The 27318-nt window shown below is 39.8% G+C and overlaps 1 protein-coding gene across 9 annotated transcripts in view; it reads left to right on the plus strand.

Moving 5' to 3' along the window:
• PARD3 (par-3 family cell polarity regulator) overlaps positions 1–27318 on the plus strand; it is a 646927-nt gene that overhangs the window by 58958 nt on the left and 560651 nt on the right. The gene's annotated exons all lie outside the window — the stretch shown is intronic.

A 27318-nucleotide genomic window follows, 5' to 3' on the forward strand; every position in this document is an offset into this window, starting at 1 on the left:
TTTTTTCTTTTTAAGATTTATTTATTTGAGAGAGAGAGAGAGAGAGGAGAGGCAGAGGGACAGAGTCCCAAGCAGACTCCCCTCAGCGTGGAGCCCAGTGTAGGGCTCAGCGACCCTGAGACTGTGACCTGAGCTGAAACCAAGAGTCGGATGCTTAACTGATTGAGCCACTCAGGTGCCCCTTAAGTTTTATAGTAATTCAAGTTATTCTGTTGGGTTTGCCAGGTATGCAATTTTATCATATGCAAATAATGATAAATTTGTCTCCTTTCTGTATTTATGGCAAATATTTACTTTTCTGTTTAGCTGCACTGGCTGGCATTTCCAGAAAAGTGTTAATTAATAGTGGTGTTAATTAGAATCTAGCTAACTATATGCTAGACTACATAATAATGTTTTTGGTGTAAGGATTTCAAGTCTACCACAAAAAACATGTAACTTACAATTTTGGAAAGAGATAAAGAGAAAATAAAAACAAAAGTACACGGGAGGAAGAAGAGAACAGGACTAGAGTTTGTGAGGGTAAATAATGGGAAAAATCTAATGGAAGAAAATTAATGGGCTACACTTGATGTTGTGGGTCTCTGGTGATTCAGGTAGTGTTTAATAATCATTATCCATCAGGCTCAGTGTTATATCTGATAGATACTATGAAGACAAGGAGGATAACATTCTTTCATGATTGGCCTGTGACATGGTCTCTGTAAATTGTGGAAGGGAAAACCCTTAGTGATCAATGCAGTAGAAGCCTGCATATTATCAGTGTGTCATAGAGGCACAAATTGTCATAGGATTTAGAAGAAGGTACTTGGTCCACCTTCACTGCTGCATTCTCTATACCTAGAACAGTGCCTGGCCCAGAGCAGGTGCTTAGGTATATATTAATGGATGAAAGAGGTCACCGCTCATTGTGGTTTTGGCCAGTGTTGTGGAGGAGCTGAGCTAGGTTCTGTTGGTAGAGGGGGAGGAAAAGCCTCTCCGCTACTTGATGGAAGAGTTTGATCCACATGAACTACTACAAGCAGGATTCAGGTCAGGTCTGTTCTGTTCGAAGTGTGAATTATTTGCAGAGGAGGGAGGGAGAGTAGTTTTGAGGGGAGGGCGCAGCTGTGGCAGAGAGCAGAGCTTTCTAACTTGTGCAGCGTGGAAGGGGTTCTGGTGGCTGAGATGTGGATTGCAGTCTTTGTGTGGCTGGCTGGCTTAGGCGCCTTATCCCACACTGTCTATGTTTTCCATGATGTGCAAGACAGGAAAATGAATTGTCAAGGTGGTACCTCTATACCCGTTCCTGCCCTCCACCCCTTGCTCTTCTACCAAATCCAGTTTAGGTTGGAGAACTGCATCACGTGGCCACACGCAGCTCCAAGGGATCCCAGAACAGTGAGAATGAGATGTTAGCTTTTCCAGCCACCTTAGGTGAAGACAGCAAGGGACAGAGGAATTTAGGGATGGATGTTGAGACAGTCCGTCGCAGGGTGGGCTGCAGAACCATCCTATAAAAGCTGTTTTTGTAACTCATGTTCTTTCACCCACTGCATTATGAACATGTTTCAGCATCTTTCCCAAGTGGCTTTTCAGTCATTGTTAGTCATGGAACCTTTGATTAAGTGAGCTCCTGTGGGGAAGCCTGGTATGATGAACATGTGATGAAAATAACTGCTTTGGGTATGGGGAAGAAGGTGTTCTGGGAAGAGCCAAGGCCACCTGTTTGAGCCCCAAGCTCCTTATCATGATGCCACCTCTCTGGGACTCAATTTGAGGGAGTTGGCCAGGTATCCTTTCCTCAGTGAGAATCTCAGCCAGGAGGAATTACGACATGCACATTTTCACTTTTGGTTGAGTGATGTAGGTGCCAGTGGAAGTTACTACGAGAAGATTTGACTTTGCTTTCACAGCTCCCAGTGTTTAGCTTTTGTGTTTTTAAAGGAGGAAATGCCTCCCTTATTAAAATACAAAACCCTGCAAGCTTTGGATTAGCAATAGATCCCGAAGAAAAATGTCCAGTTTGGAAAGGAATTGGCACCCTCGTCATCCCCAGAGATAGTGCCTTTTTCTGGAGTCTCCTCTGCTCTCTATAGCCACAGTCACACCCAGTTGCTGGAGCTGCTTTTTAGAATCTTGGCTCAAGTGGTGTTCCTGGTCCCCTTTCCTATTTTTTAAAGGGGAAAAACCAGCAAATTAGAGAATGTAAGCAATGGAAACATTGATTTCCAATGAACAGATTTCTGTCATAATATTAGTGAAAGCTAAGGATTATTCTCCCTTTATCTAAAGTAGGATATGGTTCCCATTTAGTAAAAATGTCAGAAACTTATTAATGTTTCGTAAGTTAATTTCCACTGACTCACTAATAGAAGTAAATAAATTCCTGTTTTTCAGAGGAGATTCCTGGAGACCTAATGCTTAACATAGAAAGGAAATTGGGTATGTTAGATAGCTGGTTTTCTGAGTTTCTTTCATAATTTGCTGACTTTTTTAATAGTTCAATCAGTGAAGTTTACAGTTTTTATTTGTTTGAGATGTTTGTGATTTTTCTCTAGTTTATATAAAGCTGGCTAACATTTTGGGCTACTTTTGGGCATATTTGCAAATGTTTTTAGAAACCTAAATTTGAGACATTTGACTTCCATGGTTTTAAAGGTAAGTTACGTTGTCGGTAATTTTGTCAATTTTGAAAATAGTATTAAAATGTTTTAGGGGCGCCTCGGTGACTCAGTCGGTTAAGCATCTGCCTTTGGCTCAGGTCATTGTCCCAGGGTCCTGGGATCTAGCCCTGCATTGGGCTCCCTGCTCAGTGGGGAGCCTGCCTCTCCGTCTGCCTGCAGCTCCCCCCTGCTCGTGATCTCTCTCTTTCCGACAAATCAATAAATAAAATCTTAAAACAAATTTTTTTTAGATAGTGGAGTTTTTCTTAGAGGCTTCTGTGCTATTTCCTTTGCAAAACACAAGAAGGTCACTTAAGTTCATCAATGGTAATTATGTGGAAGATTATTTTATCAGTGTAGGGAAAAAAGAAGTCCCGCTACAGTATTTAAGTCGGAAGAAACTATGAAAGGAATTGTATGTTTTACCATGAAGTTTATTGAATTTGGTACAAGGTGGTTTCAGAATCCCTAATCTTGGGACACCTGAATGGCTCAGTCGGTTAAGCATCTGCCTTTGGCTCAGGTCATGATCCCAGGGTCCTGGGATCGAACCTGTATCAGGCTCCCTGTCCAGCAGGGAGTCTACTTCTCCCTCTCCCGTTTCCCCTGCTTGTGTGCAAGCGCTCTCTCTCTTTTTGTCAAATAAGTAAAATCTTAAAAAAAAAAGAATCCTTAATCCTTAAGTGCTTATATAAAATGCTCATGGTCCTGTGCCTATATCGCATTCCTGTGTGGATTGTTAGCACAGAGCTGCTTAGAGAAGTACCTCTAATGGACAGACTTTTGATAGGTTGTTGTGGGATGGACAATATTTATTGCCCAATTTTATTACATTTTAGGGGTTTTGTGTACATTACTTGATTATGTCTGCACACTGATTCTACGATGTAGGCAGTATTATCCCTAGTTTGATAGAAGGATAAATTGAGGCCTGGTAAGGTTAAGTAATTGGCACAGTATCACAGAGCCTGTAGGTGAGAGAGGCCGGCTTCAACCCAAAAATGTCAGACTCTGGAGTTCTTGGCTAGGTTGGAGAAATTCAGATCTTTGGGCTGTGTGGTGATGGGACATCACTTACTGGCGAGGACATTTTGTGCAGGAATCTCTAGCATTGAGGGGGAGGAGGAGCCTGGAATTTCTCCTTAGTCGGAGAATTCAAGGTTCTATTACTTGTCTCCCCAAATGAGATGCTTGTATTCTAAAGGTAACATTTATGGGAACTTATTAGAGGAATTATAGACCACACATGATCACAGGCCATGCTATAAAAGATAACTTTAGCAAAGACTTCTGTGTTGGAACTTGCAAATCTTTGTAAAATGTGAATATTGATTGCTAACTCCAAAGTGATTTAAGAAAAAAACCCTAATGCATTTTATAGTTATTTCTTATAATGGGAAACAGAAAGGGAGAAACATTGGTACTTGAAGAAAAATGTTTTGGTCACTTTATGGTTATATTGGGATAGAGAGCATTTGTGGGTTTTTGTGCTAAAGACCGATGTTTGCAAACTGTTGGGCGTATTTGCTGACATATGTAAAACCGTAATCTGCTTTTAAAAAAGATGTGAAAGGCGAAAGATTTACGCATTTTGAAGAGAAACCAGGGTATTAAGATTTAGTTCTCTAGTTTTTGAACTGAAAGTATAATGCAGAATGATTGTTAAACATGACCTCCGGTATGTTAAAGTATTAGATATATTTGGAAAAAGTGAAATTTTATGAAGTTGCGTATATGAATTCCCAAGGCTATTCCTACTAAATCAGGGCAAATAATTCTGTTAGAAATTCCGTTATAGTAGAGAGGACTATTTTTGCTACTCCTGGTTTTTATTTTTGAAGACTATTAATCATGAGGGGATAAATGAGAGCTTTTTACCTGGAAAAATTTAAAGGTTAACAACTATCGCACAATTACATAGTAAAAGTTTTTTTAGATGTAGAAATAGAAGGTGTGCGTGTCCACGATTGCTGAGTCCCCTTGGCTGGCACAATTCATCCCAGGGTTGCTGGGTGTGCTTGCTGCCCTGGGTGGGACTTTTAGAGGCCTTTACACCAGTAATTGTTGGGCCCAGAGCGCATGTATTAATTTGTTTCTGAAGTTTACTTCTTGAGTCCCATTTTTTCCCTCATTTGTGTATGACGAGGTTGGTCTCTTGATTATTGTTAATTTGCTGGGGTCAGGATGGAGACTGGATGCCTGGGAGGACACCAAGGGTCCCTCTCACCACTGTTGCCTCCAGCTGATTCTCCAGTCCCTCATTATGTGGTGGTGGAGGAGTGAGGGGGGTAGTAGTCCTCAGCAGAAGTCGGCAGTGAAGAGGCAAGCTCTGGGAGGTGCCTGGGTCTCCTGGGGGATGCACTTACTTCTCGAAGCCCACTGACCCTCTTCTGACCCCTAGGGGGAGCAGGGAGGCTTGTGATTATAATGAACATTTGGTGAGAAATTTTCTAAATTTCCTTCTTATCAGTCAGGACCCCCAAGTGATCCTCTTTTTATTTAAAAATTTGACATTGTGTTTATCATGGGTTTTTAGCATTGAGTTTTTAAAAAATTACATTAAAATATTTTTCACGACTAGTGGGATTTTGGCACCCCTTTAAATTTTGTCTCAGAGGCAGCTACCCCTTGCCTCATCCCAAGTCCTAGCCTTATTCTGATCATTACCTTGAAAGACTGTAATTCTTTGTCTTATGTCATTAAAAGTGGTTACCAAAGCCAACTAATTTAGAGGTTTAAACAAGAGATTCCAATGATATGCTGGTAAACAACTGCTTATTCATGCCGATGTCGGGGCTGGGCAATGGCAGTTGTAACAACCTGACATAAAAACAGCTGTGAGGCAGGCCGGGAGAGAGCTTCCAGTCTCTTCTCTGGCGAGGGAAAGAAGCCTGTTAGTTTTTCAATCCTGGTAGGTAATGATAAACAGCCAAATATTAGATGAACTTCTGAAAATTTTTATGACTTTTGAAGTGGTTGATGGAATATCCTTGGTCTGGAATTCTTCTTCACAGTGAACAAGTTTTAAAACCGGGTTTTCTCCTGGTAAACACGACCAGATTGACATGGAATATGCAAATCTTCCCCTAAGTGGGGTACGTTAGGAGAAATAGAGCTGTCTGATTGCCTTTTAACTCTAAAATTACTGTGCTATATTTCTTTTTTTTTTTAAGATTTTATTTATTTGACAGAGGGAGCACACACAGGCATGGGGAGAGGCAGCTGGAGGCAGAGGGAGAAGCAGGCTCCCCGCGGAGCAGGGAGCCCGATGTGGGGCTCCATCCCAGGACCCTGGGATCATGACCTGAGCCAAAGGCAGACGCTTCACTGACTGAGCCACCCAGGCACCTCCTGTGCTATATTTCTTACTGTTTCTAAGTGACACCGGGGCGAGCCATTAGACCAGAGTGAGATGTAGGAGTGGGGCTCGAGTTGACTAGTCTGAACAGCTGAGATTTCTGGTTTGGCCCTAGGCCTGGCTGTTTGTTGCTTCTTCCACGGACTCAGAGTGTCTGGGGATCTCCTCAACTAGCAGAGACATGCTTTCACCCCGAACCGTTTTACAGGCGGCCATGAGCGTCCAGGGTGTCTGTGCCAGGTGCCCCGTGCTGCTATATATGGCAGGGAAAGGGCCTCGGGGGGAGGGCCCACCATGCCCCCAGCAGGCTGCCAAGGAATCACAGGCATCCACGTGTCTTCCCAGCACTCTCGGATCGGCTCTGTTTTCCTCTTCCCTCCTCCGACCTTGGCGTTGACTTTTGACAGCTGATATGCAGGTTGAATCTTCATGTTAAATGGAACAAGTCACTTCAGCCTCAGGGACTCCTTTGTCAGTCAGTGGTGTACGTATAAAATCTGTCAAGACGAGTTGGAAGTCTGTGTGGCTCAGAGTAGATTTTAGATAGGGGAGGACTTGGCTCCTTCTCTCGGTGGTTCTGTGCTCTGCATTAATTGGCAGGAGAGTTCAGGGTCTGAAATAGTGTAGATTTCTATCCGTTTGGACAGGCAGGCGTGAGGTGTATCCGTGTGTGTGGCAGGTTCTGATGAAGTTGAGGTCCTGTTAGGATAGATTTATCAGGCCTATCAGAGAGGCTGCTTTGGAGTTGTGCCACCGCCATCTCTTCTAAGATGACAGAGCCGTATTGGGTCATTGGTCGGAGCCGTGTAGACAAGAGGACTAAAACTATCCACAAGTTGTGGTGTCTGGTTCCTTGGAGAACCACCCCTTGGTGGCGGGCTTCTGCCAGGACTTTGGCCCCTTCCGTGTGCGTGTGGTCATGGAACCCAGAAGTTCCCAGAGGTGTCCCGTTTGGGAGAAACATATCATGGAAAAATAACCATGAAAAGATGATAATAAAGATGTAGTTGAAGATCTGCTAATGCATTGCATTCTCTTGGGCCTTCAGCATGTGAATTTATGACCCGACGACTTAGGTGTGATCTTCATTTCACACAAGGGCACATTTCAGCTTGGTGATGTGAGTGAATGGCTGACAGGGGCTTGGATGGAGCCTGAGACTCTATGACTCCAAAGCTTCAGCTTTCCATGAAGAGCCGGTGGCAGGAACGTGTGGTCCACAGTTTCTGGGATTGCAAGTTGCCATTCCCTGTTGTTGGTTCTTGACTCTTTGCTATGGACACAGGAGACCTGCCTGTATTGTTTCCCTTCTTCTTGCAAAAAAATTGGTTTTTAAAAATAATACATACATTTTTTTTTTTTAAACTGAAAGCAGTATGAAAGAAGTAGGGAATGCACTCTGTCCTCACCAATTTCTCTCCTTGGTGGTGAGTGTTAGAAGCTGGAGTGTCCCCTGTGCTCTACTCTGCTTGCACAGTGAGGGAGGGGTGTGGAGATACTGCCCTGCCCTGGCCTGGTGGGACAGGGTTCAGCACATCGTCTGTGAGCTTCTCTGCCATTTTTACCTCAGAGTAATGACGCTGGATCTTCTGATAGAGTTTACTCATAACCTGCCAGGACATTTTAAGGACAGGGAGACTGAAAAGGAGTAAAGAATTTGGGCTGCAGGATTTGTGAGATGAAGACTGCCCATGAAGGTGATGTTGTTTAGGGACAGTCAAGCCAAGAACTGGGGAGCAGGAGATCCAGTGTAGCAGCAGGTGCAGCGAGTTCCCTGCACATCAGTGACACGGGGTATCACGTGCATTTCCTTCCTCTCAAGGGTGTTACGGGGAGGTTTGGACAATGAAGGTAAACCTCTCGAAAACTAAAAAGGCAGTTCTCGTGCTGCATGGTGTGGTGAAAAGCTTTTATTCCTACTAAGTATGGTCACCGAACCTGCTTCTTAGGGATTTGCCTACTGTTATATGTTTTAATAAGTTTTGTAAACTTTTATATTCCTAATGGTTTAGAAATCTGAAGAATTGTCTTGTGAGTTTTAAAACAAAACTAGTCATCATTTTTCAGATTGAAGCATTTCAGTCAACTTTGGTTCACTTCCCTGTGTTGTATATGCTTCACTGACTTCTGTGAAGCCAGAAGATATTTCTTAGTGACACGTATAGCATACTGATTTCCAACGTGATACGGGATGGTATCCAAGAATCTTTCACCCCAGGGTCATGAGTCCCACGGGAAGAGTTTCTGTGCTGACAGTTGGATATTCTGTGTGGTTTCCGGTCCATTTGCGGATGGCTATACTCATCTGCACAGGGCCTGTCACTAATGCATAAATTTGGAGGCGTGTTTGGGGCCATTCAAAACTATTAAAATTTTTGGTGTCCAAAAAATGACACAAATTGGAATTAGCTATTTTTGTTCATCAAAAATTTTCTTTTAGGGGCACCTGGGCGACTCACCTGCCTTGGGCTCGAGTCATGAGCCTGGGATCCTGGGATCGAGTCCTGCTTCAGGCTCCGTGCTCGGGGGGGGGGGTCTGTTTCTCCTTCTCCCTCTGCTCTTCCCCCCACTTCTGCTCTCTCTGTCTCACTTACTTTTTCTCTCTCAAATAAACAAAATCTTTAAAAACTTTTTTTCTTTTAAAATAAAAATACTTGCCTTGTCAAAACAGCAATAGGCTTTTCCATGGGCAGTAACCTTATTTCTAAGTTTGGCATTTTTTTGTATGTTTGGAGATACTGTATTGAGGTAGGCCTATTGGTCTGCTCATCTGCAAATAGGCCGGTTCCATTAAGTCACAATATTTATTTTTGGGAAAAAAAGTTCTGTGTAAATACATTCTTTTCATTTGTTATTTCCATGTGTTTTGTTAAAAGTTGAACTCGAGTCTGTGATTTGAGACATCTACAGTGTTATGTACCTACCAGATTATTGACGTAGTGATGTTTCTACAGAAATGTGACTTTAAAAGTCAAGTTTTGTATTTGAAATGTTTTAAAGCACTGTTTACCTATTATACTTGGTATAATTGGTTGAAATTAATTGATTTTCTTATTCTGTGAAGTCTGGATCTAAAAAAAAGTCAATTTATTTTTTTTGGTTCAGAATAAAGATTCAGGCTTTGAATCATTAGGAGGAGAGGGGAAGGAACATAATTTGTTGTTCTTACAATAAAAGAGGCTGGTGAGGGAGACATTTTGCAGCTTGAAAACAGATTGACATGAAAGTGGAGACCTGGAGAGATGACCCATGGAAGGAGTGGGAGGTGTGGGGGGCGGGGCCCGCAAGAACAATTCAACTCTGAGCACCCCTTTTACAGTCCTGTCAGGAACAATGAGAAATCTCCATTTTGTCATAATTGACAAAGGAAGTTGTCTAGTGCCGCTGACTCAAAAGGCTGATGACTGAGATACTTGGGTCGTGAAAGAAGCTGAATCCTAACAGTGAATTTGTTTATAGGGAGACCAAATCCATTGATACATTTTTTATCATTTTGCATTCAGAGCATCTGTGTCTCCTTGAATTAACTGCTATCTCAAAATCTAGGAGAGCTCTTAGAGTCCTCTCCTGCCACTCAGCTTAGAGCTTTTCCCCATATGATGCCTCTGCCTCTCAGTCCTGACTTGCACTGGTGGTAATCTTGGAAGAGGCAGCTAGGCGGGAACCCACCTCTTTCCTCATGCAGTGGTTTCATATATCCTTCTTGTTTCCTCTTGGGGTCGGGCGGGGGGAGAGGGGAGCTGGCTCTCCCTAGCTGCCCTCTTTGTGTTCTTTTTCTCTCTTTAGCTCCAGTCATCTGACTTCTTTCCTCCCTCCCGTTTGCTTCTCTCTGAGTGTGCTCACAGTGCCAGTGTGTGAGAGGGTGAGCCCTGGTGGTGGCTGGTGTGCCCACTTCTTCCAGTGTTTACCATTTGCTCATTCTGAGGTTTTGGTCCACTCTCCTTCTGACTTACCATTTCCCAGTTTCTCTGAAAGAATATAGAGAATATTTCCCACCACAGATCCTGAAAATATCCTGTTTTATATCCAGAGACCTTGTATGTGTAGAATTTGTGTTTGGTTATAGGGTTTAAGTTAAGAGAACACAGTATAGTAGACTTTCTTGTCCCTGCTCTCAGTTGAGTAAACATCCTAGTACTAGTATAATAAGTAATTTAGGATGCATTCCTAAATTCAGGAAAAGCTGTCAGGATCTTCTGGTTCACTCTTGAGTCTTCTGGAACACTGCTGTGGTTAGACTTGGTGACTGGTAATTGTGAAAGGTGATCCTTGGAGGGCACCCTCTAGGGGTCCTGGCACAGGAGGAGGGGTTCTCATGGTGACTGGAGTTCTGGGACAGAGCTTCTGAGGCCTTTCACGGCTCCCCAGCACAGTTCCTGTTATTCTTCCCCCTCTCCCCCTCTCACAGCACCTGTGGGATTTCAGCATGTAATTAATATAAGGCAATATTAAGCCACTTTGCTTACTAGATCCCTCAGCAGCACTTGAATTGTGGTTCCTTACTTCCTCTTTTCTTGAACAACCTTTGGTCCAGTATTTATTAACTACATTTTAAAAATAAATGTTTTATTTTGGAATAATTTTCTATTTAGAGGAAATTTGCAAAGATAACACAGAGTTCCTTTATACCACTCACCCAGTCCCCCTTTGCTAAACATCTTACCTCACCATGGCTCATTTGTCCAAAGTTAAACCAACAACAGTATGTTACTTACCTAAACTCCGGGATTTATTTGGTTTTCACCAGCTTTCCCACTAATGTTCTCTTTCTCTTTCAGGATCCAATCTGGGAACTAGGATACATTTAGTTTTCAGCTGTATGTTAATATAAACTTATGTATATATCAGTGGTTGGTAATTTTGTTTAGGGGGATGGAAGGGAGAGTGAGTTACCTTCTCCTGGCTGTAGTGTTTTCTTCCATTTGTGAATATTCCATTCAGGCATATCAATCATAACCATTTACTGAGTATCCCCACTTGTACTTGTTCTGGTTTGATGTTTTTTAAGTACTATGTGCTCTTTAAATGCTTTGTATTTACAGGGCACCTGGGTGGCTCAGTTGTCAAGCGTCTGCCTTCGGCTCAGGTCATGATCCCAGGATCCTGGGATCGAGCCCTGCATTGGGCTCCCTGCTCGGCGGGAAGCCTGCTTCTCCCTCTCCCACTCCCCCTGCTTGTGTTCCCTCTCTCACTGTGTCTCTCTCTGTCAAATAAATAAATAAAAAATCTTTAAAAAAAAATGCTTTGTATTTACAAATAAAATTAGCAGTACTTTGAATGAAGTGGCAATAGGCTTCCTTCCATTTTAATGAGGTTGTGAATACATAGTTTCGATGTGCCATGGAGCTGATTAAAAATGGGATTCTACTTGTGTGACCAGATGAGTCCAGTACCAGCTTTCCCAGGACCGGTGGTACTTGTAAAAGCCAGATCATTCCTTCTAGCTATCTAGTAAAAGTATTTTACTTAAAATTATAGATTTGTGTGTCATGTAGGATGATTAGTCGTGTGTGTGTGTGTGTGTGTGTGTGTGTGTGTACACGCATGTATGTGCATGTTTGTGAAGGGGGATTGTGTTAAAACTGGCATTCAAAAGGATAAAATAGAAAATATTTGAGTAGTCGGGTGTAGTAATGCCATAGGCCTTAGGATAATGTTCATCATCTCAGCTTCTTCAGCAAGATGTCCACATCTGGTCTTGGCTTCCTCCTGGCCCCTTGCCGATGTGCATCATCCTGTACTGCAAGGATGCTCGGCCTGGATCCTGGTCCTGTGAGCCACCCTGCTGTCCCAGACTTCTTATTTCCTTAAATGTGTATCTAGGCTGCCTTGCTCTGGCTTTGCCTCCCCACATAATAAGCTTGTTGAGGAAGGGGATATGACCTTTACTTCTCTGGCCTTGGTGTAAGTGCGGCTCAGTAATGTTTGTGACAGATCTTTTTAGTGCCTGGTGGGGCCAAGGCTAACCATATGACTTCACCTGTCCTTGACGGCAAAATGTAGCCAAGTACCTTGAGAAGAGCTTTCTGCCTTTGACTGTTGGGAGCACAGAAATAAGAAATCCTCTTTGCCTGGCCACATAATCACAGAATAAACTTTGGCTTCTGTTGAAAAGTGAAAGGCAGATGTAGGAGTGAGATACCTTTGACCTCACAACTATTAAATAGATTAAACACACTGTAGAATGAATTCTTGGGACCAGGTCAACGTCAACCCCTGCTTCTCTGTGTGCCTTTCGCCATTCACATTTCTATGACTAGATCTTGATCTTGACGTTCTCAGTTGGGATAGTGGAGGGTTTCAGTGGCTTAAAAGGGGAGGGAAACATGAGACTTGTTGCTTTGAACCTTCTGGAATGTCTAACATAACCTATTTACAACATTTCAAAATAATCCTTAAACTTCCTTGTCTGTCGTTGTCACTTTTTAGTGAATATAGACAATAGTGCAGAATTACTTATTTAAGCAATTTATTTCTATCTCACCTCTTTTATCATTAATGACAAAAATCAACTCTAAATTGAGTTGAACCAAGCATGTATTATATATATATATATTTTTTTATTTATTTGATAGAGCGAGAGCAGGAACAGAAGCAGTGGGAGAGGGAGAAGCAGGCTTCCCGCTGAGCAGGGAGCCCGATGTGGGACTCGATTCCAGGACCCTGGGATCATGACCTGAGCCTAAGGCAGACGCTTAACGACTGAGCCACCCAGCCGCCCCCCAAGCATGTATTATAAACGCATAGGGGTGCATGGAAGGTGAACTTACCTTTCAGAGGAAACCATTTCTCTGTTCATTCACTCATCATGCCACAGACATTTATAAAGCACGTACTCTGTGCTAAGCCCCATTCTAGGTGTTGGGGCCATGGCAGTGAATAGGAAACCCAGGCCCCTGGTCTCACAGGCTTAGTTGTGTGGATGGTGGTCTTGGTCACTGAGATAGGGAAGTCTAGGGAGGAGCAGGTTTGGAGGGATTTCAGAGAGCTGCATTTGGCCATGTTGAGTTTCAGATACCAGGAGTATATTTTTGTTTTAGTAAAGTCAAAAATTTGGTATCCATTTACCATTACACCCTCCTAATTTTCTGTTTCATAACTTTAAAATTTTGATGTTTTGTTGAAATTATAATGGTCATTTTTTTCCTCCCAGTCATCATGTATACATTATTTAAAAAGGTAATCATTTCCTCTTCCCTTCCATTGGTGATGGAGGGATTCCTGCCCTAGGGTTGTGGGGATGACCAAACACATGACACCTGGCACTGGACAGGTGAGCTTGATGACAGTTGATTTTGTATAACTGGATTCACATATGCCTCCAGCCCAGGGATGAGAACAGTCAGTCAGGGGGAACACTTGGAAACAGAACAAGCAGGGGCTGTGGGAGGCAGGCTTTGCAGTATCGAGAGGGTAGGGTGGCCCCTGGTTCCCTGAAGAGGATGTGACTAGCTTATGTGAATAATTCTGTGCCATGGCAGGCTCCTCAGGATAAGCAGGAACTATGCTTGCTCCCGTGATAAGGAGGGTTGTTTGGGTAGGGGACCTTGTCTGTGAGGTCTGAGTGAGGAGGGGAACTTGCAGTTAGGCCATCTGAGACCTTCCTGGTTTTCCAGATGTCAACACAGCACATAATATTGGGCCTTCGTTTTAGGTTTATACCACATATTTGAGCTAAAACCATGCTTTATACTTACTAAATGCTGCAGAGAATGTTCCTTCATTTTAGAAGGCAATAAAATACTTGAGATGAAATGCACAGTTAGAATATCAGAATATCAGAAACTATGATGGGACTGATTTAAGCTAACTCTGAACTGCAGGGGTCCATGTAACGCCTTCATGTGCCACGCCTTGGCTGGGGTCCAGAGGACTGATTGCATGTTGCTGGGTGGGAGGCCAGGGCTGACGTGGTCTCTGGGGAGCAGCCCTTCAGTGTGCATGGTTGGCTCTGGGTCTCTAAGCCTGCAGTCTGTTTTGGTTTTCCCTACTGAGAGTACATCCTCCCAGTGGAGGGGACGGTTATGGGCTTTTTTTCTTTTCTTTCTGCATAAAATTTTAACTCCTGCTACTGCCTTGCTAAATGGAAGAAAACACGCCTGAATAGAAAAGTGTTTCAAATATTGATCTCTGGTCATTGATATACACGATGAAGTGATTAGGAGAAAGGTGTACTGATGTCTGCGATTTACTTGGGAATGCATCACAAAATAAGATGGACTAATAGGTGGGTAGAGTGATGGATAGATGTGTGATAAAGCAAACGTGGGAAGCTGTTAACTGTAGAATCTAAGCATGGTACACAGCTGTTCATAGTACAATTCTTTGAACTTTTTGTGTTTGGATAGTTTCCGAATACAATAGTGGGAGAAAAATGTTCCAAAGTAAATGGGATGTGTTTAATTCGTGGATAAAACTAGCATTAAAAAAGAATTGGAAGTATTTGCACAAATAGTAAGACTGTTCAATAGGTTTTTTTTTTTTAATTTGTGTTTATGTGTAATGCAAGGTTTTGTTGTTAACAAAATATGTATTTTACAGTTTGAAGACACTGGCCTCAGGCGTTTTCTTTGTAATAAAGAGTGCAGCAGCAGTATGAGGCCCTGGGGAAGATTACCACGGTCTGCCTCGCTCCTCCTGTGGGTAGCCAGGGGAAAGCTCGGATAAATACGCGAGATTCAAAGTGTCTAACTGAACAATGAATTTCTGTTCAAGGGTTTAATGTTGTTGAGGAATTTAGCATAAGAATTAGATCATACCATCAGCACAGGCTATTTTTTTGCCTTGTTCTGTTTTCAGTTTTAGGCAAAAGAAAGGGGAAGCTTTCATTGATGGGTCAAAACCATGAATGTGTATATATTCTGTTGCGAAATTGCATTTTCTTTGCACAGTGTATTTTTTTTAAGGGGATGAAAGCAACTCTTGGATTATTTATGTTTTAGGACTTCCTTCTCAAAATTATTCATTTTGGGGTATGATTTTTAAAAGTCTTAATTGCTTATGCAAAGTATTTGGAGAAAAACACAAGGGAAAAAAATCTGATTTTATCACTCCAAGAAAAATGTTTATTACACAAATAGCACATAAAATATATGAATACCGGGCGCCTGGGTGACTCAGTCGGTTAAGCGACTGCCTTCGGCTCAGGTCATGATCCTGGAGTCCCGGGATCGAGTCCTACATTGGGCTCCCTGCTCGGCAGGGAGTCTGCTTCTCCCTCTGACCCTCCCCCCTCTCATGTACTCTCTCTCTCTCTCTCATTCTCACTCTCTCAAAATAAATCTTTAAAAAAATATACGAATACCATATATATTTATATAAATACCATATACAAAATATTTCACTTAAAAATTGGGATTATACTACATGTATTGCCTTGCTGAAGGGATTATAGTCAAAGTGTATTGCCATTTGCCACTTAATTTGAAATGAATAAAAATTGGATTCTTTTGTTTTTCCTATTATAAAGGGTCTGATGAGAATCTTTCTGAATGCTTATTTGCTGCATGTACTTTGTTTTCTTAGGCAAAAATCTCTGAAGCCTATTTGGTAAGGTTAGGTAGCACTTTGATAGACATTGCTGATGAAGTTAGGGAGATGGAATGCTTGAAGTAGAAGCCAAATTTGGGAGCTGGCAAGAGGATCCATTGAGTTGGAACAGATGATTTGAGAAGGAAGAAGAGTAGGGGAGATGGGCGGAGAATTTAGATTGTGGTTAGTTACTATGGGGTTCAGTCATCACTGCGTATCTCATAATATGGAGGTATCATAACTTATGTAACCATTTCTTAATGATAATGATTAATATTTTCTCCAGTATTCTATTATAAATAACAACTGCAACAGCATCTTTATAGATCCATTCTCTGTGTGGGAGTTTTTCCTTTAGAATATAAATGAGTTGCTTGGAGCAAAGGAAGTACACATCTTATGTTTTATTAGATATTGACAAATTGCACTAAAAAAGATAATTTATACTCTCTGCCTCTTGTGAAGACTTAGTTACCTATTTATCATTTTTTTGTTAATTTGATAGTCAAAAATTGACATATTGTTATTTTAATTTCCCTTAGTTTATATCTATTCCTCACAATTTTCTATTTATCCATTTCAGGTTGTTTTTCTTTTGAGCCCTTTATAATAGTAACTTTTTGTGATACATATTGAAAATATACTTTCTGGTCTCTTCTCCATTGTTTAAATTTTTTTAATGGTGTATACCACACTCTACAGAAATTTTTAAGCTTCTGGCTTTGGGGTTTTATATCTAGAGTCTTGCTTAAGAAGACCTTACTCACCCTAACTGCAAAAGTATTCTGTTTTAAAATTTATTTATTTATTTATTTATTTATTTATTTATTTATTTATTTATATATATATATTTTAAAGATTTTATTTATTTGAGAGAGAGAATGAGAGAGAGAGAGAGAGAGAGAGAGAGTAGTGAGGGTCCGAGGGAGAAGCAGACTCACTGCTGAGCAGGGAGCCTGATGCGGAACTCGATCCCGGGACTCCAGGATCATGACCTGAGCCAAAGGTAGTCGCTTAACCAACTGAGCCACCCAGGCGCCCTGTTTTAAAATTTAATACTTAAAAAATAATAAAGCAAAAACATGTAGAATCTAGTCTTGGGTTAATCTGGAATTGATTTTGTATTTGGGGAGGAGTAATCTAAATTCTTCCCTCCCTCACCCTTGCTTCCGAAGCGGAGAACCAATTGTTTTGACACAGTATCTCAAGTTTTTGTTTTGTGTCTGTTTTGTTTTTAAAGTGCTCGTATATTTCTGTGTACGTTCAGGGCAAATCTTCACCAGTGAGAATTTGCTCTTTAAGTGCAGAAGCATATTATCTAAGTGCTTTTGTGAAGTACTTCGTTGACATACCATGTGTTTACTTTTTTGGATTGAATAATACTGATGGATTATAATAAAAGTTTTTAAAGGGAGTTATTTTTTGAAACTGAGAATAAGTTTCCTAAATCATAAAATGAGATTAGGGCATACTTTGCAGTTCATTTTTTGTGATTTTTAAAAGTACATGGTTTGCATACATACTCTTCATACTATTTTTTCTGAATAAGCGATGGTTTTGCTATTTATGGGATTCATTTAGTCGATGGGAAGTAGGTGGAAAACAACTTCGACTTTACCTTTGTAGAAGCATAATTTACTCCTTTTGTGGATTGCAGTTAGCTTGATACTAGGGATTTTGAGAAAGATAATTTTTATTAAGTTTGAATCTGCTTACCAGAACAGATAACCTGATAAAATCTGTGATCATGCTTGTCACAGTTTTTTGGTCTTTTTTTTTTTTTTTTAAAGCTGGATGCTTTTTCTAATTTATTAGTGACAACATGGAAGTAAGTATGTTTGCATTAAAATCTTAGACAGTTAGTAGTAAAGAAAATTTTTCTTCTAAAATTTTGTCTTAAATAGAAAGAACCCATTGAGGAGTGATAGTAATGGGCAGTGATACTGGGGAGGTTCACCTTCCGTAAGCAGGCAGGAAATGACTGGTTAGTAATGACTTGGTTAGTCATGCTTTTGTGTATGATTAATGGTGTTATCTTTGAACTTTGGTATAAAGTCTAAGAGGGAAGCAAATGTTTCATTTTAATAGTGAGCCTTTTATGTTTGTAGTTGATAGAGATGTATTGCCCAGCACCTGTGTTTTTCTTGAGAAACTTTGTGTTTCATTGCTTCTTGCCAGCCGAATCCTTCCTTGAAGTGTCACCTCATTTCCTCCAGGGGGCAGGGGAGAGGGAGAGCCAAAGAATGGGTGGGAGTTGGGGAAGAGATGCTAGACTAGGGTCTTCATGAAGGACTCCTCCATGGAGTCTCTTGTCCGCCTGGCTTTGAAAGGTGGATGGTTCTCCCTCAGGCACCTTGTGCGGTTTGTCCTGGCCTCATGGCATGTCTCACGTTGGCTGCGAGCACTGCGTGGGGAGGTGTGGGTTTGTCAGGAGTGCTTGCCCACTTATTGGAAGGCTCAGGTTTGTTTTATTAAGACAAATACAGATATTATGGAGTAAGTTGTAAATTATATATGCATTTTTAAAGATAAAATCAAGATACCCCAACAAAAGAGACTTGAAAGACATTTTGTACTGGTGGAAGGGGAGAAAAGGTTTTTGCGGCTCTCATCAGAACTCCAACCATAGAATGCCCTGTATTTTACTGCATTTACATTTTCTTGAGAAGAAGAATGTGAACTGCGTTGCAGGCTTGACTATGTACTTAACGCTATTGGTGACTATTCTGTGGTTTAACATTTTCATAAGCTTGCAGATCTCAGTGGTGGCACGGAATGCTGTTTTCCTCTAATAGCTTCCTCCTCCTTAGAGACAGGGAAAATACCCTGCTGTCTAGTTTTCAAGGAGGGATTAATAGCTATGATTAATGTTGCAAAAAACTGTTTTTGAGATTTAGTCTTGAACATTTTTTCCCTTCATTTTTAACCTATCAGTTCTGAGAAGATGAGAAAAGTGAGCCATGGGATTATTTCCCATTTTACTTGTCTTGTTGAGTTTAGTAGGCTTACTTCTTTGCCTCTCGTAAATATTTGCAAATTCATTACAGTATTTACTTTCCCTGTGGTTTAACTTAAAAATAAAGATTTTGGCAAAACGTGGTATGCTGAAAAATATTGGGCTAGTAGTTAGGAGATGGAAGGTTTAAATCTTGCTATCCAATTGCTATTTGGTTTTGACCCCTTAACTTTTCTCAGTTGGTATTTCCTACCTCCAAGTCTTTGTATTCACTTAAAGTTCATTGATTTTAATGGCAAATAATTGTTTTATATTCTTTTATGGCTTAGAAAGTGTTTTATGAGGAACCTTAATTTCATAGAACATATGACTATAGGTTTTTGTGTTGCTTCTGAATAAACTTGGTGCAGTAGTTCAGGTACTATGATATCAAGCCAGCATTAGAGAATAAGTGGAACTTTTACAACTATCAATGTCAGCAATTAGTGTAAAGGATTAGTGTATAAAAGACTAAGGGAAAAGACTGTTAAAGAACAGCTCTCCAAGTAAGAGTAGTGAAATTTATCAGGTACCTGGGGATCTCCTACAAGAATACATTTTCTTGGGGTGCCTGGGTGGTTAGATGTCTGGCTTTTGGTTTCCGCTCAGGTTGTGATCTCACAGTCCTGGGATTGAGCCCCACATATGGGCTCCGCACTCAGTGTGGAGTCTGCTTCAGATTCTTTCTCCTTCTCCCTCCCACTCTGCCCCTACCCCCCTCAAATAAAAATAAAATCTTAAAGAAAAAAAGAATATACTTTACTTTCTTTGCATTATAACTTAAAATTCAGACCAGCTTGAAAGAACTCGTGAAAGAAGATGGTCATAATTTTATATTTTCACTTCTTTTTTAAATCAGAAGACCATATTAAAGTGGAGAGAAAAAATTTAAGAGAAATAGTGCAAAGCATATGCTGTAGATGTTTATAATGATGACTTTGTCATGTGTACATCCTTGGAGAAAAAGTTATCTTTATAATACCGAGACCCTGCTTATGGACATTTGTAGCTGTAAAATTCTTAAGTTTGGGGAACAGAGTTTTGTAATTTACAGGTCTGTGTAGGTCTGTGTCACCAGATCAAATTATAGCTGCTCTCCCTCCCCCATTGCTTTTGACGTTAGGCCATTTCCCTTTAATTGGGAGGTGTTAGAATAAGCATACCTACGAGACTCAGTGCTGGATTTATTAAAAGAGTGATTTTGAGGACATGGTTTACTATGTCTCACACAGCATTCTCTTTGAGAATCCACAAACGATGTTTCTTCCTGGTAATAGATACAGTTGTGGTTCTCTTCTTAAGTGTATGCACAGTAGCCCCCCTCATCCCGGGTTTCGCTTTCCCTGGTTTCAGTTACCCGTGGTCAGCACAGTCTGGAAGCAGATGATTCTCCTTCTAATGTATTGTCAGAAGGTCACTAGTAGCTTAACAGCTACGTCGTAATGCCTACGTCATTCACCTGATTTCATCTCATTGTTTAGGTGTTGTATCACCTCACATCATCAAAAAGGATGAATTCAGGTACAGTAAGATATTTTGAGGGAGATCACATTCATATAACTTTTATTACAGTATATTATAATTGTTCTATATTATTTTTAGTTTCTTGCTGTGCCTAATTTATAAATTAAACTTTATCATAGGTATGCATGTATAGGGAAAAAACATAGAATATATAGGATTTGATACTGTCTGCAGTTTCAGGCATCCACATGCTGCTAGAATCTTCACAGCCCATCTGGAGACCTCATGGAGTACATTTTTAATATTGCCTTTGATTTTACCTTATTTTTCTAAATTTCTCTGCTCTTGTTTTTGGATTATTATTAAAAATAATCCTCCATTATGCAAATTTGTAGCTGTATAGTACAATGTAATGTTAATGAGAAGTTTTCAGTCTGTAAACTCATTCATTTAATTTCCAGACCTAACTATTTATCCTTTAGAAAACAGGAGATTTGGATTTTGGGGAAGGAGAGGGAGAGGCTCTTGAGCGTTGTGGCTGTGGACAGAATGACTTTGTGTCACGGATTGCGCCTTTTTATATATTGCTGGATTTAATTTGTTGATGTTTTGTTAACATTTTTTGTGTTTGTGTTCATGAGGGAGATAATATGTATATTTTAATGTCTTCCTCTGATTTTTAAATCTGATTTTTAAACAGGTTTATGCTGGCCTTTCAAAATGAGAAGTGTTCTCTCTTAGTTCTTAAAAGAGTTTACATTAAATTTGCATTAATTCTTCCTTAAATGTTTGTAAGAGAATTCAGCAATGAAGCCATCTGAACTTGGAGTTTTCTTTGTGGGAGAGTTTTAAATTATGAATCTATATTTAAAACAGATAACAGGGTTCTTCAATTCTAAATCTTCTTGTATCAGGTTTGGTAATTTGTGTATTTCAAGGAATTGGCCACTTCATCTGAGTTGTCAAAATTTATTGGCATAAAGTTGCTCATCATATTCCATTCTTTTAATATCTGTATGATTTGTGGTGATATCCCCGTTGCACTCCTTAATTTTGGATTTCTCTTTATTCTTGATTAGTATTGGTTAGGGATTTATCAGCTTTATTGATTTGCAAGGGCCTAATTTTTGGTTTTGCTCATATTCTATATTCATCCATTTGCTAGTTCCTCAATTTCTCACTGAGCTTTACTATTTCTTTCTTCTTTGGCTTAATTTGCTTTTTTTTTTTTCAGACTTCTTAAGGTGGTAACTTAGATAATTGTTTTTAAACCTTTTTTCTTTTCTAATATAAGCATTTAGAGCTATAAATTCCCCATCAGGCTTTAGCTGTGATTCACAATTTGTGATATGTTGAGTTTTTTTCAGTTAAAATAATTTCTAATTTCCCTTGTGAGTTCTTTTACCCATTTGTTATTTAGAAGTATACTCCTTAATTTTCAAATATCCAAACATTTGGAGATTTTCCAAATATCTTTATTATTGATTTATAATTTAATTTTGTGACTAGGGAACATATGGCTGTATTATTTCAGTTATTTGAAATTTACTGAGACTTCCTTTATGACTCAGCTTCTGGTTATCTGAGTGAGTATTCCGTGGGCACTTGAAACCCTTTTTGTTTCTTATTCTAGCCAGAAAAGGAAAGACAAGTTGGATTCAGAACAAAACAGCACCTTTCTTCAGGCTTAGATGTGGGAGTAATGCAGGCTGATGTGTTCATAGTGACTTTGCTGGTGTATTTTGTATGGGAGGGGGTCAGGGAGGTCCCTCCTATGTATGATTGACTACAAAAGTGTAATGAAATAGGAGGCAATTTTAGTCTATTGAAGGAAGATTGCTTAAGTGGTTCCTTCCTCAAATTGCAAATTCACTTTCCATTTTTTGTCAACTCAGAAAATAATAGAAATATGATTTGTCTTACTGACATTTCTTCTTTCATCAGTAAGTCTTTTATGCAATATACGTATTCTAAGGATGATAATTTCATAAGTGGGTGAACTCAGACTGTTTTGTGAAATGACAGTGTATCCGCTCTGCATTTTCCTATTAAAATAAATACTAAAATTTGATGCCTTGAGCCTTTTCTTAGAATTTTGTAGCTGGAGTGAGGCAGGTGGAATAAAACACCTTTGGATAGTCAGGAAAAATTTTCATCACATTCTCTTAGAGTTCCTTGCTGGTCTAAGTTCTTTATCAAATAAATACAACCATTTGGCAGCATAAATTAAATTTTCATTCCTAGGAATATTGACCCAACTGAATTTCACTAATCCCTAGACATTGGATTTTTAAAAAAGCACATTCCTTTTACTGGATTGTGATAGTTACAAATCATGACAAATCACAACGGCAACCAAAAATTGACCAGTTAATTCAATACTAGTAATACTAATATATTGTTCACACATGAGGGCAAAAGAGGCACTTCCGTGAAAATTTGATTTCATCTACTGATTTATTAACTAGTTGAAAGTTTTGTAATATTTACCATATTTTTTGGAAACCTTGCTAACTTAAAATTTTCATTGTCTTTTGACATAGTTTAATGTAATTTCTGGGCTTAGAAATTCTCACTTTCAACAGTCTGCATTCCTGTATCTGTACATTTATTTGTCTAGAAGGGCAAAATTTTAAAAGATGAGCTAAGAGATTAGAGCTGACAGGTGTCATAAGTATTGCACATCTCATAAGACAAACCATGTTTTTTCTTTATAAGATACTTCATGAGTGATAACACTTAGGAGGTAGCCCTAAAGAGTTATTTTATTGAGCATTTTAAGAAACATACTAAAAAAATTCTTATGAATTATTCTTTATTTCTGATTCAGATTAGAAAACCTATTAAAATTCTCTAAAACACATATGGGAAAGCCCCTGATTTTGGCAAAAGGGAGGTAAGGGGAATGTTGGATGTGGGTTTTATCAGGAAGTATATTTCCTTCTTTCCCCATCCTTCTAAATTTAATCTCTCCCTGGGGATGGATCACAGATGGGTCCACACAGCCAGGAGCAAAGCACAATGATCTACTTGATCTGCTGTCAGATTACTTTCAGGTTCCTGTAGGAGATTGTTCATTGTATAATGAAGTTAATTTGTTGTGTGTAACTTCCTTAGTGTATTTTTAATTAAGTGGGAATTATTTTGTGCATGCACTTGTTGGCTTTTTGTAGCAGACCCTTCTATGTTAAATCAAGTTATACTATATGAAGATGTTAACTTACATTTTACATGTGGAATACTTCAAGTTCTCACAAGAGTTTTTTATTCATAGCATTATATCTTCAAAAAAGGTTACTTTAGCCTTTTAAGGATTTATATATGAGGATAATTTGATGATTTTGCCTAATGTGAAAACCCAGAATATTACACTAAATATGACAGACTATTTTAAACGTTAATGTACTGTCTAAAAACTGGGAATCTTTGCAATTTCTAGGTAATGAGAAACGGCAAGTATACACGTGATTGTATTCTGCTGGGCAATAAAAATACATTACTGGAGACTACGGTGACATTATCTGATTTTGGAGAACTTCAAAAATAGGCAACAGTGTGACATACGTACTATAAACTGGTTAGCTAAGCATTAGCACAAATGAAAGTGAATCATTTTAAGGTGGAGAGGCACCGGTTCTCAGTGGGAAGTTGGTGGTGGAGTAGGAGGACCTTAGAGTTGCCTTGTTCCATGAATACAACTAGATAACTATCAAGTCATACTAAATACCCCAGAAATTGACCTGAAGGCTGGCAGAACAAACTCTAAAGGTAGAGACGAGGCTACATCGAAGAAGGTAGGAAGTATGGACACACGATTTGAGAGAAACTGAGATTTAAGAAAAACTGATCGTGGTTGCTACTGTGGTGAGGGAGCTGTGGTTGTGGAAAAGGGTGAGAGAGAGATCAGCACACAGGGAGGTACATAGAGAAAATGAATCCCCATACCAGTTGGCTTGGAAAGCAAGATGGGCCAAATTTTGTGACTTCTGGCAACCAGTGGGGCTTAAAGCTTGGAGTGGGCTAGGCTGGAATAGAGCCCCAAGGGCATTGCACTGCTCTTGGAGAGAAGGCAGGCAAACAGCCTGTGGATATACAATATGAAAACCATGATCTGAAAAGTCTCTTGAGCACACAGTGGGGAAGTTATTTGCTCATTTTGGAACATGTTCCAGAGAGGCAGCATTCATGGAGAGACCCTTCTGGGAACAACGGAACTGGCTGGTGCCCTTTCCCCTGTCCCTCAGCATAAGTGCAGGGCTACCTGCAGGGACCAGGGCAGTGCCAATACTCACTACCTCACTTGGCTTACACCAAACCCCGTCTCTCCTGCTTCCCATGCTCTGGCGGAATGGCTCTTCCCAATCCCACTTGCCTCTGTCCCAGTGCAGTGGTACCCCCTCCCCCAAAAGACTGGCCCAAACCCCAGCTCACATTGCATCTTCCCACTCAACGGTTTTACAGAGCCTCAGTTTGGCAGCAATGGCAACAGGTCTCATTTCACAAGCAGACCAGAGCATACCTAGTTAAAATGTGCCACATTCAAGCCAGGGACCAAACTGCCCACAGGAGGTAAAGAGATCCACTGCAGAGGACTGGCCTGCAGGATAAGGCATCCAGGGCACAACAGCAGAGCACATGCAGCACATTTTGGAGGCACTCCCGGAAGTGCCAGGCACCGGGGAACAGGGGACACTACCCAGTAGGGCATTATAGAGCTCTTCTTCATAAGGCCATTACCCTCAAGATGTAGCTGACTTTCCTAACTCACAGAAACAGGCACAGATATGTAGACAAAATGAGAAGACAGAGAAATTTATCCCAAATGAAAGAACAGGAAAAGGCCCTGGGCAGAGATCTAAGCAAAACAGATGTAAGTAAAATGTCTGATACAGTATTTAAAGCAGTGATCATAAGGTTACTCACTGGAATTGAGAAAAAAGTGGAAGACATGAGTGAGACCCTTAACACAGAGGTAAAAAATAACATAGCAGAGGTAAGGGCTCAATAAATGAAATGAGAAACACACTTGATGGAATGTACAGCAGGCTGGAAGAAGGAGAGGAGTGAATTAATGATCTAAGAAGAATAATGGAAAGTAATCAAGGTTAGCAAGAGAGAAAAAATTATGCAAAACAAGAATAGACTTAGGGAACTCCATGACTCCATCAAATGTAATAACATTTACATTATAGGAATCCAAGAAGAAGGATATGAGAGAAAAAGGGGCAGAGAATTTATTTGAAGAAATAATAGCTAAAAACTTCCCTAATCTGGGGAAGGAACCAAATATCCAGATCCAGGAGGCACAAAGAACCCCCAACAAAATCAACAAAAGCAGATCCACACCAAGACATATTGTGATTAAATTGGCAAAATACAGTGATAAAGCAAAAATTTTAAAAGCAGCAAGACAAAAGACAGTAACATACAAGGGAAACCCCATAAGGCTAGCAGGAGACTTTTCAGCAGAAACTCTCCAAACCAGAGGGGAGTGGCATGATATATTCAAAGAACTGAAGGGGAAAAACCTGCAGCCAAGAATTCTCTATCCAGCAAGGCTATCATTTGGAATAGAAGGAGAGAAAAAGTTTGCCAGGTAAACAAAAACTAAAGGAGTTCATGACCACTAACTAAACTAGCCCTGCAAGAAATATTAAAGGGGACTCTGAGTGGAAAGGAGAGGTCAAAAGTGACAGTACGGAGGTAGGAAACACAAAAGCAGTAACAATGAATATTTCTGTAAAAAATCACTCAAGGAACTCATAAAATGTTATAAAATAAGACCAAATATACCTAAGATGTGTGGAGGAGAGGAGTAAAGATTGGGTTCAAACTTAAACAGTCATCAACTTAATATAGACTGCTATATGCAGAAGAGGTTATATATAAACCTAATGGTAACCATATATCAAACCACTAATGAATATGCAAAGAATAAAGAGAAATACAAATATATCACTAAAGAAAATCAGCAAACCATGAGAGAGAGAGAGACAAGAAAGGATTAGAGAAAATCTTTAGAAACAACCACAAAACAAATAATGAAATGATAATACATTCCTATCAATAAATACTTTGAATGTAAATGAACTAACTGCTCTAGTCAAAAGACATAGGGTGATAGAATGGATAAAAAAAAGAAGACCCATCTATATGCTACCTATAAGAGACTCATTTTAGACTTAAAGACACCTGCAGATGGAAAATGAGGGGATGTAGAAACATCCATCATGCAAATGAATGTCAAAAGAAAGCCAGAGTAGCAGTACTTATATCAGACAAAGTGGATTTTAAAACAAAGATGGTTACAAGAGACAAAGAAGGACACTATAGTATAATAAAGGGACAATCCAACAAGAAAATATAACAATTGTAAATATTTAGGCACCCAACATTGGAGCTCCAAAATGCATCAAACAGTTAATAACAAACATAAAGGAACTAACTGATAATAATACAATAATAGTAGGGGACTTTAATACCCCAGACATATCAATGGACAGGTCATCTAAACAGAAAATCAACAAGGAAACAATGGCTTTGAATGATACAGTGGAAGAGGTGGATTTATTTACTTATTATTATTTTTAAAGATTTTGTTTATTTGAGAGAGAGAGTGCTGGGATCATGACCTGGGCCAAAGACCCACATTTAACCAACTGAGCCACCTGGGTGCATCCCACCACCCCCCCTTTTTTTTAAAGAGGAAGAGGTGGATTTAACAGATATATTCAGAACATTCCATCATAACATGGCAGAATGCACATTTTTTTTTTCCAAGTGCAGACAGAACATTCTCTAGCAGAGATCACATAGTAGCCTACAAAACAAACCTCAACAAATTCAAGGAGATCGAAGTCATACTGCATATCTTTTCTGACCACAGTGCTATGAATCTGGGAGTCAATCACAAAAAATCTGGAAAGACCAGACATAAATGGAGGCTAAATAACATACTACTAAAGAATGAATGGGTCAACCAGGAAATCACAGAAGAAATAAAAAAGCACATGGAAACAAATGAAAATGAAAACACAATGGTCCAAAACCTTTGGGACACAGGAAAAGAGGTTCTAAGAGGGAAGTTTATAGCAATACAAGCCTACCTTCAAGAAGCAAGAAAAATCTCAAATAAACAACTTAACCTTACACCTAAACAAAACCTAAAACCAGCAGAAGGAAAGAAGTAATAAAGATTAGAGCAGAAATAAAATGATATAGAAACCAAAAAAAGCAGTAGAATGGATCAATAAAATCAGGAGCTAGATCTTTGAAAAAATCAATAAAATTGATGATAAACCTCTAGCCAGACTTACCAAGAAAAA

Source organism: Zalophus californianus, chromosome 9 (genome assembly GCF_009762305.2).
Source record: "Zalophus californianus isolate mZalCal1 chromosome 9, mZalCal1.pri.v2, whole genome shotgun sequence".
In the NCBI taxonomy this organism is placed as follows: Eukaryota; Metazoa; Chordata; class Mammalia; order Carnivora; family Otariidae; genus Zalophus; species Zalophus californianus.